The sequence below is a fragment of the Cricetulus griseus genome, assembly GCF_003668045.3.
Source record: "Cricetulus griseus strain 17A/GY chromosome 1 unlocalized genomic scaffold, alternate assembly CriGri-PICRH-1.0 chr1_0, whole genome shotgun sequence".
Taxonomy (NCBI): domain Eukaryota; kingdom Metazoa; phylum Chordata; class Mammalia; order Rodentia; family Cricetidae; genus Cricetulus; species Cricetulus griseus.
The window spans coordinates 141,618,273-141,632,246 of record NW_023276806.1 but is presented as its reverse complement, the minus strand read 5'-3'; the positions used below and the strand labels follow the sequence as shown (position 1 = coordinate 141,632,246).

The 13,974-nt window shown below is 36.1% G+C and overlaps 1 protein-coding gene across 1 annotated transcript in view; it reads right to left on the bottom strand.

The window, feature by feature from the left end:
• The window catches only part of Trhde (thyrotropin releasing hormone degrading enzyme), a 353,366-nt gene that overhangs the window by 24,882 nt on the left and 314,510 nt on the right, over positions 1-13,974 (bottom strand). The gene's annotated exons all lie outside the window — the stretch shown is intronic.

The window sequence follows — 13,974 nt, the reverse complement described above, 5'->3', positions numbered from 1 at the left end:
TGGCTGTATTTTGCATGCCTTTACTTTTTATGCTATTACCAGGGAACTAGAAGCCATTAAAGTCGCCTTTTGCTTTTCACACATTTTAAGATATGCTTAAAGCAATTTTCAATATCTAATTTGGTCATAACTGTGATATTACACAATTGCTACACTGTATTAAGAGACTAATGTGAATTATTTTCATTTATTTCTTTTGATGTAGAATGAATCTTTTATCTTTAATCAATTATAGGCTTTATTCACAAGGGGAAAAGTTATAAAGAGTGGTGTTGTTGAAGAACTATCCTTCTTGATCATAGAAGTGCTTGTACTGTTTGGTTAAAGTGTGTAAGAAATCTTGATTTAGGCCAACAGTCATTGCAGTGACCATAGTCAATGTATCTGCACCTATAAGTATAATCTACTTACTAGAGAAGAATGATTGGGAAACTATACATATTTGCACTGACTATTCAGGTTTGACTTGGTAAATAGTAACGACTTCTATTATAATGTCAATCAGGATAGCTTGCTCTACTCTTTGTATAGATCTATATTCATTCTGTGTTTACTCTGATATAAAAAGGCTGCTTAAATAAGACTATTCTATAATTAATCAATAGGTAAATTTTTGATAAATGACATGAGAATTCAATAGTATTGTACCTGACATCAGTATAATATTAGGCAAACAATACTAGCACAATAAGAAAATTACTATTGGCAGAAATGGAGGAAAAACCAATTACAGTGTAAAGGAAAAATTAAATTAAATAGCCACTTTCAAAAAGCATACTTCTGTAAAAATTAAAATACCTTGAAGAAATAGTATTGAGTATTTGCAGTTAGTAATCTGTTTTTTTAAAGTGAAATGTCAAGAAAAAACCCCCTAGTGTTTGAAGAAAATACCTGCAAAATTATTTCTACATTTAAAATAGAATATAAACCAGTAATTAACACAATCAAAATAAATTTAAGTGACTATAAGAAAATGAATAGATATATGAACTTAATGTAGTTAGCAATAGCAATAATTAATAAATTAATAATTAATACATTTATTAAATTTCCCATCTTGGAAAAATGGAATTTCATTGTGATGCCAGGGATGGCAAGGGAGACTTACAAATCTCTCTTCTGGGTTTTATGAACTCTCACTACATAAAGATCTCTGTGTCTACAGATGCTCTATCTGATGGCGATTTTTGGTACTGGCTCTTATTCCCAGCCTACGAGTTCAGAGCAGCATTCTTACTACATTCTGTACATTATTTCTCTTCGATCTACATAGCTTCTACAAAGTCCTTGTTTGGTAATATTCTCTGATCTCAGAGCATGGTCCCCTAAAGCTTTGATGAAGTTGCATAATGAGTTACCTAAGACTTCTGCTGGATCAGCACATAAAACCAAAATAAGCCGATTAAATGGGGAGAAAAATCTTGCAAAACTTTAAAGGATGTTCTCATGTCAGCTGATTCTGCTTAATCAGCTAAACTTTTAGAGATGCCCATGAACCTAATCTTGAGAAGGGATGCTGATGAAGAAAACTTTATTTTCGCACATGGTTCATTGTTTACAGTTAACAACCTTTTCTCTGTAGACTCACTAACATGAATCTTTTCTGTGGATTTGGGGTCAGCTGGAGATCAGTAGTGGAGTCACCATCACTAACACTGCCTCTTGTTCTTTCTTCCTCACCTTCCATGGAAATCAGACATTATTTGTGTGACACGTGGTTAACTTTGTATAATAAGGTTGGAACCACGTTATCCTCTTCACCATTGATCCCTAGTGCCTTTTAAGCATGATGGCTAGAAAATGGCAGAGACTCGGAATATATTTTGTATCTGATTCAAAAACTACAATACTTTTTATTTACTTTAAAGGTATATCTATAACAAAGGGAAAGAATCAAAAATATTATATTTTAGAAACACAGATGAAAACTAAACACTAAACTGTCTATTAAGTATATTTCCGTTACTTAAATGTAGAACAAGGAACCTGACCCTATTATCATGGTTCTCAACTTTCCTAATGTTGTAACCCTTAATACAGTTCCTCAAGTTGTGATGACCCGCACCCATAAAATTATTTTCATTGCTACTTCATAAGTGTAACTTTGCTACTGTTATGAACCTGAATGTAAATATCTGTGTTTTCTCATGGTCTTAGGTGACCCCTGTGAAAGGGTTTTTCTACCCCTTAAAGAGGTTGTGAGTGACCCACAGGTTGAGAAATGCTGCCCTATAGAATCACAGTTGTCACAAAGAATGATAATAATGATTTGCTTCTTAGTCTTTAAAACAATGGAAGAACTGATAATTGGTGTCAATAAAGAGTGGGATTTTGATTTTCATTGTGACTGTCAGAGGACTCCTAACTCATCTGCCCTAAGGCAACCATAGCCAAATTCTGAGACTTCCTGTTTCCATTTCATAGGCAGCCTTTCACAGCATGACTAGTCACTATTATGGAAGTAGCAAACCCTAGGGCAGAAAGGTGCAGGAAGAGGGAAGGGAAATCACCTTTTGGTTTTCATTAGCCATATAATTAAAGTGGGAAAAAATTTACCAAAGTTTTCCTCTGGGGAATGTTAATGGAAAGTGTTTTGTTTTGTTTTAATTTGGGTGTAATATATTGCCACCAATTTCACAAATATTCATAATCAACAGTGATTACAAATGTGTTTCAAACTGAGAATTGGTAATTATAGATTACTTATGATTTTTCTACTCACAACTTACTCAAATAGATTAAATAAGAGAGCTGATATCAGTGAGTATTTTTTAAGTTCCCTAAAATTTAGAGAACCTAATGAACTGCAAGGGTCAAGGGCCATGTTTAAACCACAATGAAACTCAGCTACTCCATGTTAGGATGAAGGGACCAGCCCCCCATTTCGGCAGCCATGACAGTAACACATGCTCGCTATGACCTTGCCTTGGTCACTAAGAGGTTAGGTGCCTGCCTCGTGGCAAGGAACCAATCAGAAGTTAGCTGGTGGTGCTATGCTTTATGGCTCTGGGTGTGCTTTACGGACAAGTGCACAGCAATGACTTGAAGAGCATAGCAACCACCCTGGGAGGGCCTATGGGCCATAACAACCAATTGGCCAATCAACACAGGTCAAGCCCTCCAAGCCTGGAGGCACACCAATCCTGAGCCTGTGCATACCCCTAGACACTTCCTTAACACTGCCCTACAAGATTGCTCAGATTGTTCGAGGTGTCTTTTCTAGCCATCCACCATGGCGGGTGGTTGGAAGATCCGAGCTAACATGGGGTTAGCTCGTTAAAAAACAATAAAGCCTCATGCAGTTTGCATCAAGCTCTCGAATCTGCCTGGTTATTGGAGTGACCGAGGTCATGGCCTGGGATCCCTGATATCTGAGTTTTTCCGGGGGTCTAACAAGGATATAGCAATTAGTGGTACTGACCAGATCTCTGTTACATGTGCTTTCTGTTTAGACAATCATTTTCATTTCTCATTCTTTGACTTTCTATCATATAATAATTCAGCAGTATACAAAGTGATATATTCATTCCTAAGGAATAAGGGAAACTGAATTATGTCATATGAACCAAGTTCCAAAAAACTACATTCTCCTTTCATAAAAGTGTTTCTATTTCTTCCACCATATAGAGAAAAAGTAATTCACCCCTATAGTTTATCTTCCAAAGGTGCATAGCATTGCAGTAGAAAAGAAACCCTTAAATATTCGTGATGGTATTTGTGAAATATGGTTTTGGGCTCTTAAAATTATTTGTATTCACAAAATATAAAGGAAGGTGTCAGAATGCCCAAAATCAAAAACACCAATGACAGTTCATGCTGGAGAGGATGTGGAGAAAGGGGAACACTTCTCCACTGCTGGTGGGAGTGCCAACTTGTACAGACACTTTGGAAATCAGTATGGCGACTCCTCAAGAAAATGAGAATGAGTCTATCACAAGATCCAGCAATTCCACTCCTAGGCATATACCCAAAAGAAGCACATTCATATAACAAGGGCATCTATTCAACGATGTTCATAGCAGCACTATTTGTAATAGCCAGAAACTGGAAGCAGCCTAGATGCCCCTCAACCGAAGAATGGATAGAGAAAATGTGGTCCATTTACACAGTGCAGTGCTACTCAGCAAAAAAAAAAAAAAAAAAAAAAAAAAATTGAATCTTGAAATTTGCAAGAAAATGTATGGAGCTAGAAGAAACCATTCTGAGTGAGGTAACCCAATCACAAAATGACAAACATGGTACATACTCACTCATATGCAGATTTTAGCCATAGAGTTAAGGATTACCAGCCTACAATCCACACTGCCAAAGAAGCTAATAAACAAGGAGGACCCAAAGAGAGACATACATGGTCCCCTGGAGAAGTGGAAAGGGTCAAGATCTCCTGAGCAAATTGGGAGCACAGGAAGAGGGGGGGAGGGAGCTAGGAGAATGAAATGCAGAGAAGAGGAGGGATGCAGAGAACATGAGGGAGCAGAAAGGTTGAGACAAGGGAAGAATGGATGATAACAAGAATGGATATACCATAATGGAGGGAGACATTTTTGGTTTACAGAGAAATCAGGCACTAGGGAAATGTCTGGAGATCTACAAAGATGACAGCAGCTAACAATCTAAGCAACATAGGAGAGGCTAACCTTAAATGCCCTCCCCTGATTATGAGATTGATGACTAACTTATATGCCATCCTGTAGCCTTCATCCAGCAGCTGGTGGAAGTAGAAGCAGACACCCACAGCTAATTACCGAACTGAACTGGAACCCAGATGCAATGAAGGACGAGTGAAGAGCAAAGGGGTCCAGACCAGGCTGGTGAAACCCACAGAAACAGCTGACCTGAACATCGATCGGGGAACTCTTGCTCCCCAGACTGATACCTGGAATACCATCATGGGACTGATCCAGACCCCAGGAACATGGGTTTCTGTGAGGAAACCTCGGAAATCTCAGGGACCTCCTGTAGAAGTTCAGTACTTATCCCTAGCATAGGTGTGGACTTTGGGAGCCCATTCCATATAGAGGAATACTCCCTGAGCCAAGACACATGGGGGTTGGGCCTAGACCCTATCCCAAAGGATATGATAGACTCTGATGACATCCTATGGAAGGCCTCAACATCCAGCGGGATCAGAAAGGATATGTGATAGATAGGGTTCTATTTGTGAGGGGATCTTAGTGGAGGACAGTAGGGAGAAGGGAACTGGGGTTGTCATGTAAAACAATCCTGTTTCTAATTCAAATAAAAAAAAGTGGAAAAAGATAAAAAATAAAAATCTATTTTCTATGGTTGTCATCCATATATATAGGAAGGGCTAACTTATCAGATAATTAAAATTCTATAATTGATAATTATGGTATTTGGTATAATTTGAGGAAATATGATAAATTCCTTTATATTGCTTCAAGGAAACACTTTCTATTCTCACATTCTTATTATTTAAAAATATGTTTGTGTGTATGCAAGTAAGTTATACATATATTTATGTACACACAAATACATACATGTTACAGAAAATTATCATAGGATAACTCATAGGAAGGTCTCTAAGTAACATTGTATTAGAATAAAAGCCTGGACAAAAGGGAAGAATGATCAGAATCTATGACTATGAAGAAGCCCAATGCATATCCAGCATAACCCTCAAGTTATGTTTGTCAGAGATGTCCTGATTCCCCAAACAATGCAGACCATAACAATTGCTCTGGATTGCCTTCCAGTCCTATTGCTGAAGACACCACATAACTTAAATCATAAGACATGAATAGATTAGGATGACCCTGAAGCTTTCTCCCTGCTGACCAACTTTAATCTCCAACCCATTTGTATATGAGCAATACAGGTTGGATCTAGAGTGCTGTTTAGAAAGTAAACAAAGAGGACTTGAGGTTGGGAAGGAATGTAGAGGAGGTGGGGAGAAATAAGAGGCTGAGTGTGAACAAAATATATTTGTAAATTTCAAAAGAATAAAAATATTATATAAAATATAGCAATTATATTGCTAAATGTTTAATAATAACCAAAAGTAAACTGTGCTTTTTAGATTCTACCTGTTGCAGTTGGAAAGTCTGTAAGGATCATATTTTGAAATGCATGCTAACAGTATACTGGGAGTTAAAGCCTGGAAATGATTTAAATGTTTGTTTCATAGAAATTGTGAGATAACATCTTAAACATATTTTAGAGGACATATGGGTACAGAGCAGGAGCTTGTGGAATTATGTTAATGATAGTCCCTGAATAATTCTTCTGTTCAAAAATGCAATCCATAAATCCTGTCATTCTTCCTCAGTAATACTCAAAAATTCCAACTCTTTTATCTTCTACTACTGGCTTTCATCACACTTTGAAATTCTTCTGATATAATCAATCTTTGCACTGATTATATTCTTACACAATAATGTTTTGACTATCACAGGTCATATATCACTCATTGGTGGTACTTCTTTGAGTTTCATTAGTAGTTTTCTATGAGTCTTTTTGACCTTTGGTCTCTACCTATACTGGTGTGAATGAGAATGGCCCCCATAGGCTCATAGTTTTGAATACTTGGTTCCCAGTTAGAACTTTTTGGGAAGGAGATGTAGCCTTGTTGGAGGAGATATGTCACTAGGGGTGGGCTTTGTGGTTTCAAAAGCCCATTCATTCCCACTTAGCTATCTCTGCCTCATATGTGTGGATCTAGATGTAATCTCTCAGTTACTATTCCAGCACTATTCCTGCCTTCCTACTGCTATTCTCCCCACTGTGATGGTCATGGACTCTAACACTTTGGAAAAATGAATCCAAATTAAATACTTTCTTTTATAAGTTGCCTTGGTAATAGAGTTTACTTGTAGCAATTGAAAAGTGACTATGCTGGAGAGGATGCGGAGAAAGAGGAACACTCCTCCACTGCTGGTCAGAGTACTAACTTGTACAGCCACTTTGGAAATCAGTATGGCGACTCCTCAAGAAAATGAAAATGAGTCTACCACAAGATCCAGCAATTCCACTCCTAGGCATATACCCAAAAGAAGTACATTCATATAACAAGGATATCTGTTCAACCATGTTCATAGCAGCATTATTTGTAATAGCCAGAAACTGGAAACAGCCTAGATGCCCCTCAACCTAAGAATGGATAGAGAAAATGAAGTACATTTACACAATGGAGTACTACTCAGCAGAAAAAAAAACAATGGATTCTTGAAATTTGTAGGAAAATGGATGGAACTCCAAGAAACCATTCTGAGCGAGGTAACACAATCACAAAAAGACAAACATGATATGTACTCACTCATGTGGACCTGCTTTATGATACATAGTAGTGACAGTGCTTTATCAGAGGTTTTTTTTTTTTTTTTTTTTTTTTTTTTTTTTGGTTTTTCGAGACAGGGTTTCTCTGTGTAGCTTTGGAGCCTATCCTGGTACTCGCTCTGGAGACCAGGCTGGCCTTGAACTCACAGAGATCTGCCTGCCTTGGCCTCCCGAGTGCTGGGATTAAAGGCGTGTGCCACCAACACCTGGTCAGAGCTGTTTTTAATGATGTTGCTAAGAATGGTTTCCTTCCAGATGATGATTGAGAAGCTACTTTTAAAAAAAATGGTGCCAGGTACCACAAGAGTAATAGAACTGTGCTGTTTTCTGGGATTTTGTTTTTTACTTTTTTGTTTTTGTTTTTATTTTTTTTAAATGGAGTGTGCTGAATGTCTCTACAATTTTGTTCAAGTGACTGCAGAACCTACAATTTTGTTCAAGTTGCTGCTATTGATGCATAACATACTGCTAATATATATATATATATTATACTATATATTATATAATATACTATATATTATATATTATTTATATATATATATATATATATATATAAATGTATAATTAAAAAAAAGAAAAGTGACTATGACACCACTGTGTTAGACTTCATGGTTTACAAAGTAGAACAATACATCATCAACACATTCCAAGTGAGAGTTTAGCATCAAACAAATGAAAAATGCTACAGTCAAAGTGTTTGAGTACCCAACAAACAGGAGTTGTTCCATCTATATTTACTGAACGTAGCAAATCTGCCCTTGTATTAAAAGGTCAAAAGAGAACCACAATTGGACAAGTGTAAGAAAAGTATATGGCTTGTATTCACAAACATTAGGCATGAAAATTTGACATAAGCACTGGAGGTTTTCAGTAACCTCACTTCAGAAGCCTAGTTCACTGATGATCTGGGCAGCCCTGTGCTTTTTACTCTATATACATATCCGACAGCTCTGTTCATTCTGAAAACAGTTATGTTCTTAAGCCAGCACTGAAAGACAGTTCTGGTGGCAGAAATACTTCAAGACTCTGAATATAAACTTTGGTACAATGTATGATAAACAGGATAGAAAAATTTTGAAGCATGAACTTTAAGTTAGAATCTATGTTTTAGAGGAAGATAATATGAAGTATTTTTTTTTGCTTTAAAAAATAGATTCATTGAGATCATCATGCAAAGAGCCCTTTGTCCTTTCATATTTATATTTTCATAAAAAGCAAGAATTGATGGACAAAGATGAAATATAAGGATAGATGGCACAAGTTGTCATGTCTAAAGTATGAGAAATAGTAAGGTATAACTACTGGAGGTCCACATATCATAAATGGAAACAGATAATGAAGAACAATAAAGGAAAAGTAATATTTGTTTGGAGTACTAGATGGACAGTACTTCTTTTAAATAAGGGGAGAAGAAGAATGTCCTTGTGACACAAATATTATAAACCCAGAGATAGATATTGGGGTTCAAGCTGAAGATCAGAAAAGCAAAGCAAAGCAGCCAGTCATTACCTCTTACTCTACCTAGACCAAAATGGGTGGTCCTGTCTCCAAGAAACCTCAGAGTACAAAGCTGCCTCCACAAATTCTCAGACTGAAATGCTTTCCAGGAACCTTCAGAGGCAAGTGTTATGAGTTCCTGTCTTCTCCTACCTTATATTCCTTTCTCTTCCCAGCCATAACACTCCTATCTCCACCTCCCTAGTGCTGGGATTAAAGGTGTGATCTCTGTAACTCTTTTGGACTGATTCACTCTTGTGCAGCCCAGGGTGGTCTTGGACTCCTACAGATCCATCTGTCTCTGTCTCCTCAGTCTTAGGATTAAAGATGTGTGCCTGGCCTCAATGGCTTGTGGCTGGTTTTACATTCCAAACCCTCAGGCAAGTATTAATAATTCATAAACAATGCATCACCACATGTCCTCTTGTTCTTAATTTAGAATAGATTTGATAATATTGTTTTGTTTTCTTTCACTGTTTGTAAACCCCAAATGTATGGAATAGAGGCTTAAAGTTGAAGGCATTCAATACATGTTAATTTCACCATGTAAAATTCACATTAGCTATCATACACAGGCATCTTAGAATGAAGGCTGTGGTTTCTGTTGTTTTTTAAATTTCATCTGAAGGCTGGGTATCTGAACGCATGTAGACATTCTTTTATTGATCTCTCCTAGCCTAAGTGGTTGATCAGATAGATGATCATCGCTTATCTGACAAGAAAGCTAAGGAAGTTTGTCAAGGTTTTCAAGTTGAACAGCCTCAGTTTGATCACGAATGTTCTGTACTAAGGAGAGTTAGCTTTGCTTATATCAGCAGTTCCCAAAGTGTACTTCCCAGAGCAGCTGTGCTATCATTACCTGAGATCATGTTATAAATACAAACTGGTAGACCCCACTCTACCAGCTGAACAACAAAATGTAGATTTGGTGCCCATAGATCCCTGGGTGTTGCTGATGCTGCTGAAGCTTCAGGCCACTATCTTAATGCCCATAGAGCACCATTTCTTCTTCAGTTACTTATACCTTCTACTGTAGAGCACTTACATTACACTTTTCAATATTTTAAACCATTCCTGGAAAATTATATCTGTCAATTTGATGTACAACCAAAGGAGTTATCACAGTGAATATGAATTACAGAATATAAATGTAGTAGGTTTAAGTATCAAGCTGGTAGGACTAGGCAGCCCTATCCATTCACTGATAAGGATGGCAAGTTGCAGAACCTCTCTGCAAGACCTACATTTTCCTTGGGAAATAATAAAACAAAAATAGTAAGATTATACAAAAAACCTGGCAGTCTCTGAAATGTAACAAACATTAAAAGTAAGGTAAATGTAGATTTTTGAGCGACATTAATGGTATATTTATGACATTATGAATAATTACCTGATCAGTGAAGTTTGTGAATTAAATTCATAAAACTCCAGGGAGGTTCTTCTATTTGACTTTTTTATTCCACAAGGAATTTCAAAATTATTTCAGTTCAGTAGATCTTCGTTATGTAAAAGGTCCTGTTCTGTTTCAGAGAATGTGTGTGAGAGTACGTTTGTGCATGTATGTGTGTATAAACACATGTGTGAATGTGTGTGTTTGTACGGAAACCAGAGGATAACATGAGGTAGTGTTTTTTCAGGTATTTCCTGCCTTAATTTTTGAAAAAGAGTCTCCTACTGAGCCTGTAGTTCACCAAGTATGCTAGGGTTGTTGATTAGCAAATTCTAGGCAGTCACCTGCCTCTACGTCTTCAGAACTGAAATTATAGAAGCATGCTATCACATATAAAGGTTGTACAAGTAGAATTCATGTGCTTTGAAAGTCCTCTATCAACTGAGGTATCTCTCCAGCTCCATTGTAAAAGTTGCTTTGTTTTTTGTTTTTTTAAGTAGAGTGAAGACATCGGTCTCTAGTTTATGTGTTGGAAAAGGATATTGTTATCTATTAAGTAATGCTTTCATATGTTGAATTTATCTGTACATTTCTCAGGATTCTCTACTGGAAAGGAGATATCACAGTGAATATGAATTACACACAGGTGTTTCTAGGTCAGCTTGCGTCATATGGGCTGTGTAGTCGAACAATAGCGATGTGAACTATGATTGCATTCACTATAAACTTAAAGCTTCTGTTGTGTCCTCTAATGCTATTTGAAAAATGATACATTAGTATGTGAACACATTTAATTTCAATTTAAATTTATTAGAAAAAAATTATGATCCCTATCCCTATGTGGCCAACTGTATAAATTCCACTGTGTGGCACTACAGAGACTCTCAAATAGAAACTAATCTGCAGTAGAATGGTATGCTCTCTACTTGACTCAGTGAAACTTCTGTTTATCTATTTATCAGCAAATAAGAGAAACTACTTTCTAACCCTGGTTTATGCTTTTATATATCAATTTTAAAAAAACTGGACTTTCTATTTTTCCCTTTATTTTTATTTTTTAATTTTTTTTTTTTTAGGAGTGAGATTTCCAGGTCTCACAAGCTCTCTCCTAGTTCATATTTTCCAGATCTTTTTATCATTTTATTGTTCTCTACTGAAGGCTGGGCCATTTGTCTACTTTCTGAACTGTGGCACTCAGCTGAACCTAGCCTGCAAATTGCAACCTAACAAGATCTGACTGTAGCTCAAGCCACTTTTATGCATGACATCACCATTACAATTCAACACATTGTAGCATTTGAATATTTTAAAAGGGATCAGAATGTCGACTCTTTCAATTTATCACCCATTGTAACTCCTGAATTTTTCTCTCTGCTGCTATCATCTCCAGCTACTGACTGCAGTTTTTGTTTCCATTATCCCTCCTTGTGCACTGACGTTCACATCTGTTCCATTTTCCCGATTCTAATGTATCTGATTTGCCCATCTGCCCAATGTGTCAAGATGCTGAACAGTGCTGTGGCAGCCCCTAAGATCTGTTAGCCTCACTACTTCTTGACTCATTGTTCTTTGTGTTTTCAGCATAAATATACATCTTCCACCATGTTTCACGTATTATTTATGTGGCTTCCAGTGCTTTTCTCTTAGATAATTTCTTGTAAGTCACTCTTTTTAAGGCTCCAGTTAGAGAATCAAACAAAGGTGGTGGGGGAGAAAGCTAAGTACAGCAAGCCTGCTCCTTCCTTTATTGTTAATTTAAGAAAGTTAAACTTAGCACCAGCTATCAGCTATCAACCATCCTTTGTCATGTTGTTCTACTTCTAAGCTGTTATATGAAAAATTGAGATAAAACCTCTGATTTTCACATACAGTAACTCAGTGACTATCATGTATCCTTACATCAGTAGACCACTGGTGGGCATACCACAGAGTTGGTCAAGAATATCTAAGCAAACAGTAAGTTCCACTTAGCAAATCTGCATGTCTGAATACAATTTTAAGCAAATAAGATAACATAAAAGCAATGAAGAAAGAAAAAAAAGAACCATAAAATGTTTGGCATCAATTTATCACTTCTGCCACGAATAAAAGCAGAATTATCAAGACCAAAATGAGCTAACAAATTATGCATAAACTTTCATTTATAAGGGAATTATGGTAGTAATAGATTACAAAAGCTTGTGAATGAAAAAATACTATATTTATTAAACTAGTTAGCACCCTATGTGTGCCACTTGGAATCCCATCCTCCTACCTTATGCTCTTGCTCAGAGCCACTGTTGGCCCTAGTCCAGGCCAGTCTCACTAAAATAGTCTTACTCATGCCCCAGGAGAAAGAACTTCTTCCAAACAGGAATCTCCTCCTTTGCCATGGCCTTCCTGACTCTTGTGCTTACATTTCGTTTTTCAGAAAATGAAACTCTAATTTCATAGAACACCACTGTCACACTATATTATTATTAGAACTAGGCATTATTAATTTTGAGATCACTTTTTTATTTGCTTTCCAGCTACCAGCTGATACAAAAGCTTGCAAAATAAGAGGTTGCTTAGTAAGTTTGTAAAGTCAGTGAATTATTTTAAAATTAGGGCCTTTTTAATAATTACACTTTTTGAATATAGACGCTAAGCCTAAATGTTCTTTGGGAAATCATGATAATACAGTGCTGTGAGCCAAATATTAATAAAATGGTAAGAAAATATGTTTACATGAACAAGTTCTTTGAAAGATTAGAAACAATTAGCAGTTCTAAGAAAGAGCATGTGTTTGTAAACAATAAATAAATCAAAATGGAACAATACAAAAATAAAAGATAAGAAAGTATAGGTTATAATTTATAAATATTACTATTATTCATTTTTTCTCTCATGTATGTAAAACACGTGTCCTAATTTTATGTTTTATATGAAGGACAAATATTTTTGCATTCTAATTACATGGGGCAGAATTAAAGTAGATGGTAACAACAGGAAAATACATCTTACAATGTGTCCAGTTCTATAATATAGTTGACAGAAGACTTAGCACAAAGGACAATTAGTGCTAACAGTGGGAAAATTTTAAAAATGATGACACATTAGTACTAGAAAAGATAGATAACATTTAACCATTGACTTAAATACATGATGGATCAATAGACAGCTAAGAGTGATACAATACTTTCCACCTTAACTCAGGAAAGGACCAGCAATAATTCATTTAAAGGACAAGTAGGAAACTGTTGCAGAAAGTGAGAAACATTAAAAAATTACTAAACACTGCAGTGAAGGATTTTCCTCAGAACCTTAACTTTAGAAAGATTTGTGATTCTGTGATTTGGACTCAGCAAGATACTAAATTTAAATGTGTAATTGTTACTGGGACAATTATCGGTTTTTCCCCATAGCAAGCAATAGTGCCTGTAGTTCTATATGTTTATCAGTAGTTTACCACGCACATCAGAGACAGGCCTCTAATGTCACACAAAACATCATTGTCTCTGCAAATTGCCTAGTAGTTCCTCTTCCCTTACCATGAGATTGTAGACAATCATGAAAGTCAGAAAACAAAGAAAAAATGGAGTGTGTGTGTGTGTGTGTGTGTGTGTGTGTGTGTGTGTGTGTACATAAATACATTAGGATAATTAAGACTCCTAGAAATACAAAGAATTGTCTTTACATGTGTAAGATGTGTGTGTGTGTGTGTGTGTATTCTATAAGACATATATAGATATATCTATCACTCTTATTAAAATATGGCATTTAGTCGAATGCTGTTTTTTCTTTAAAATATTTTCTTAAATAATTTTAAT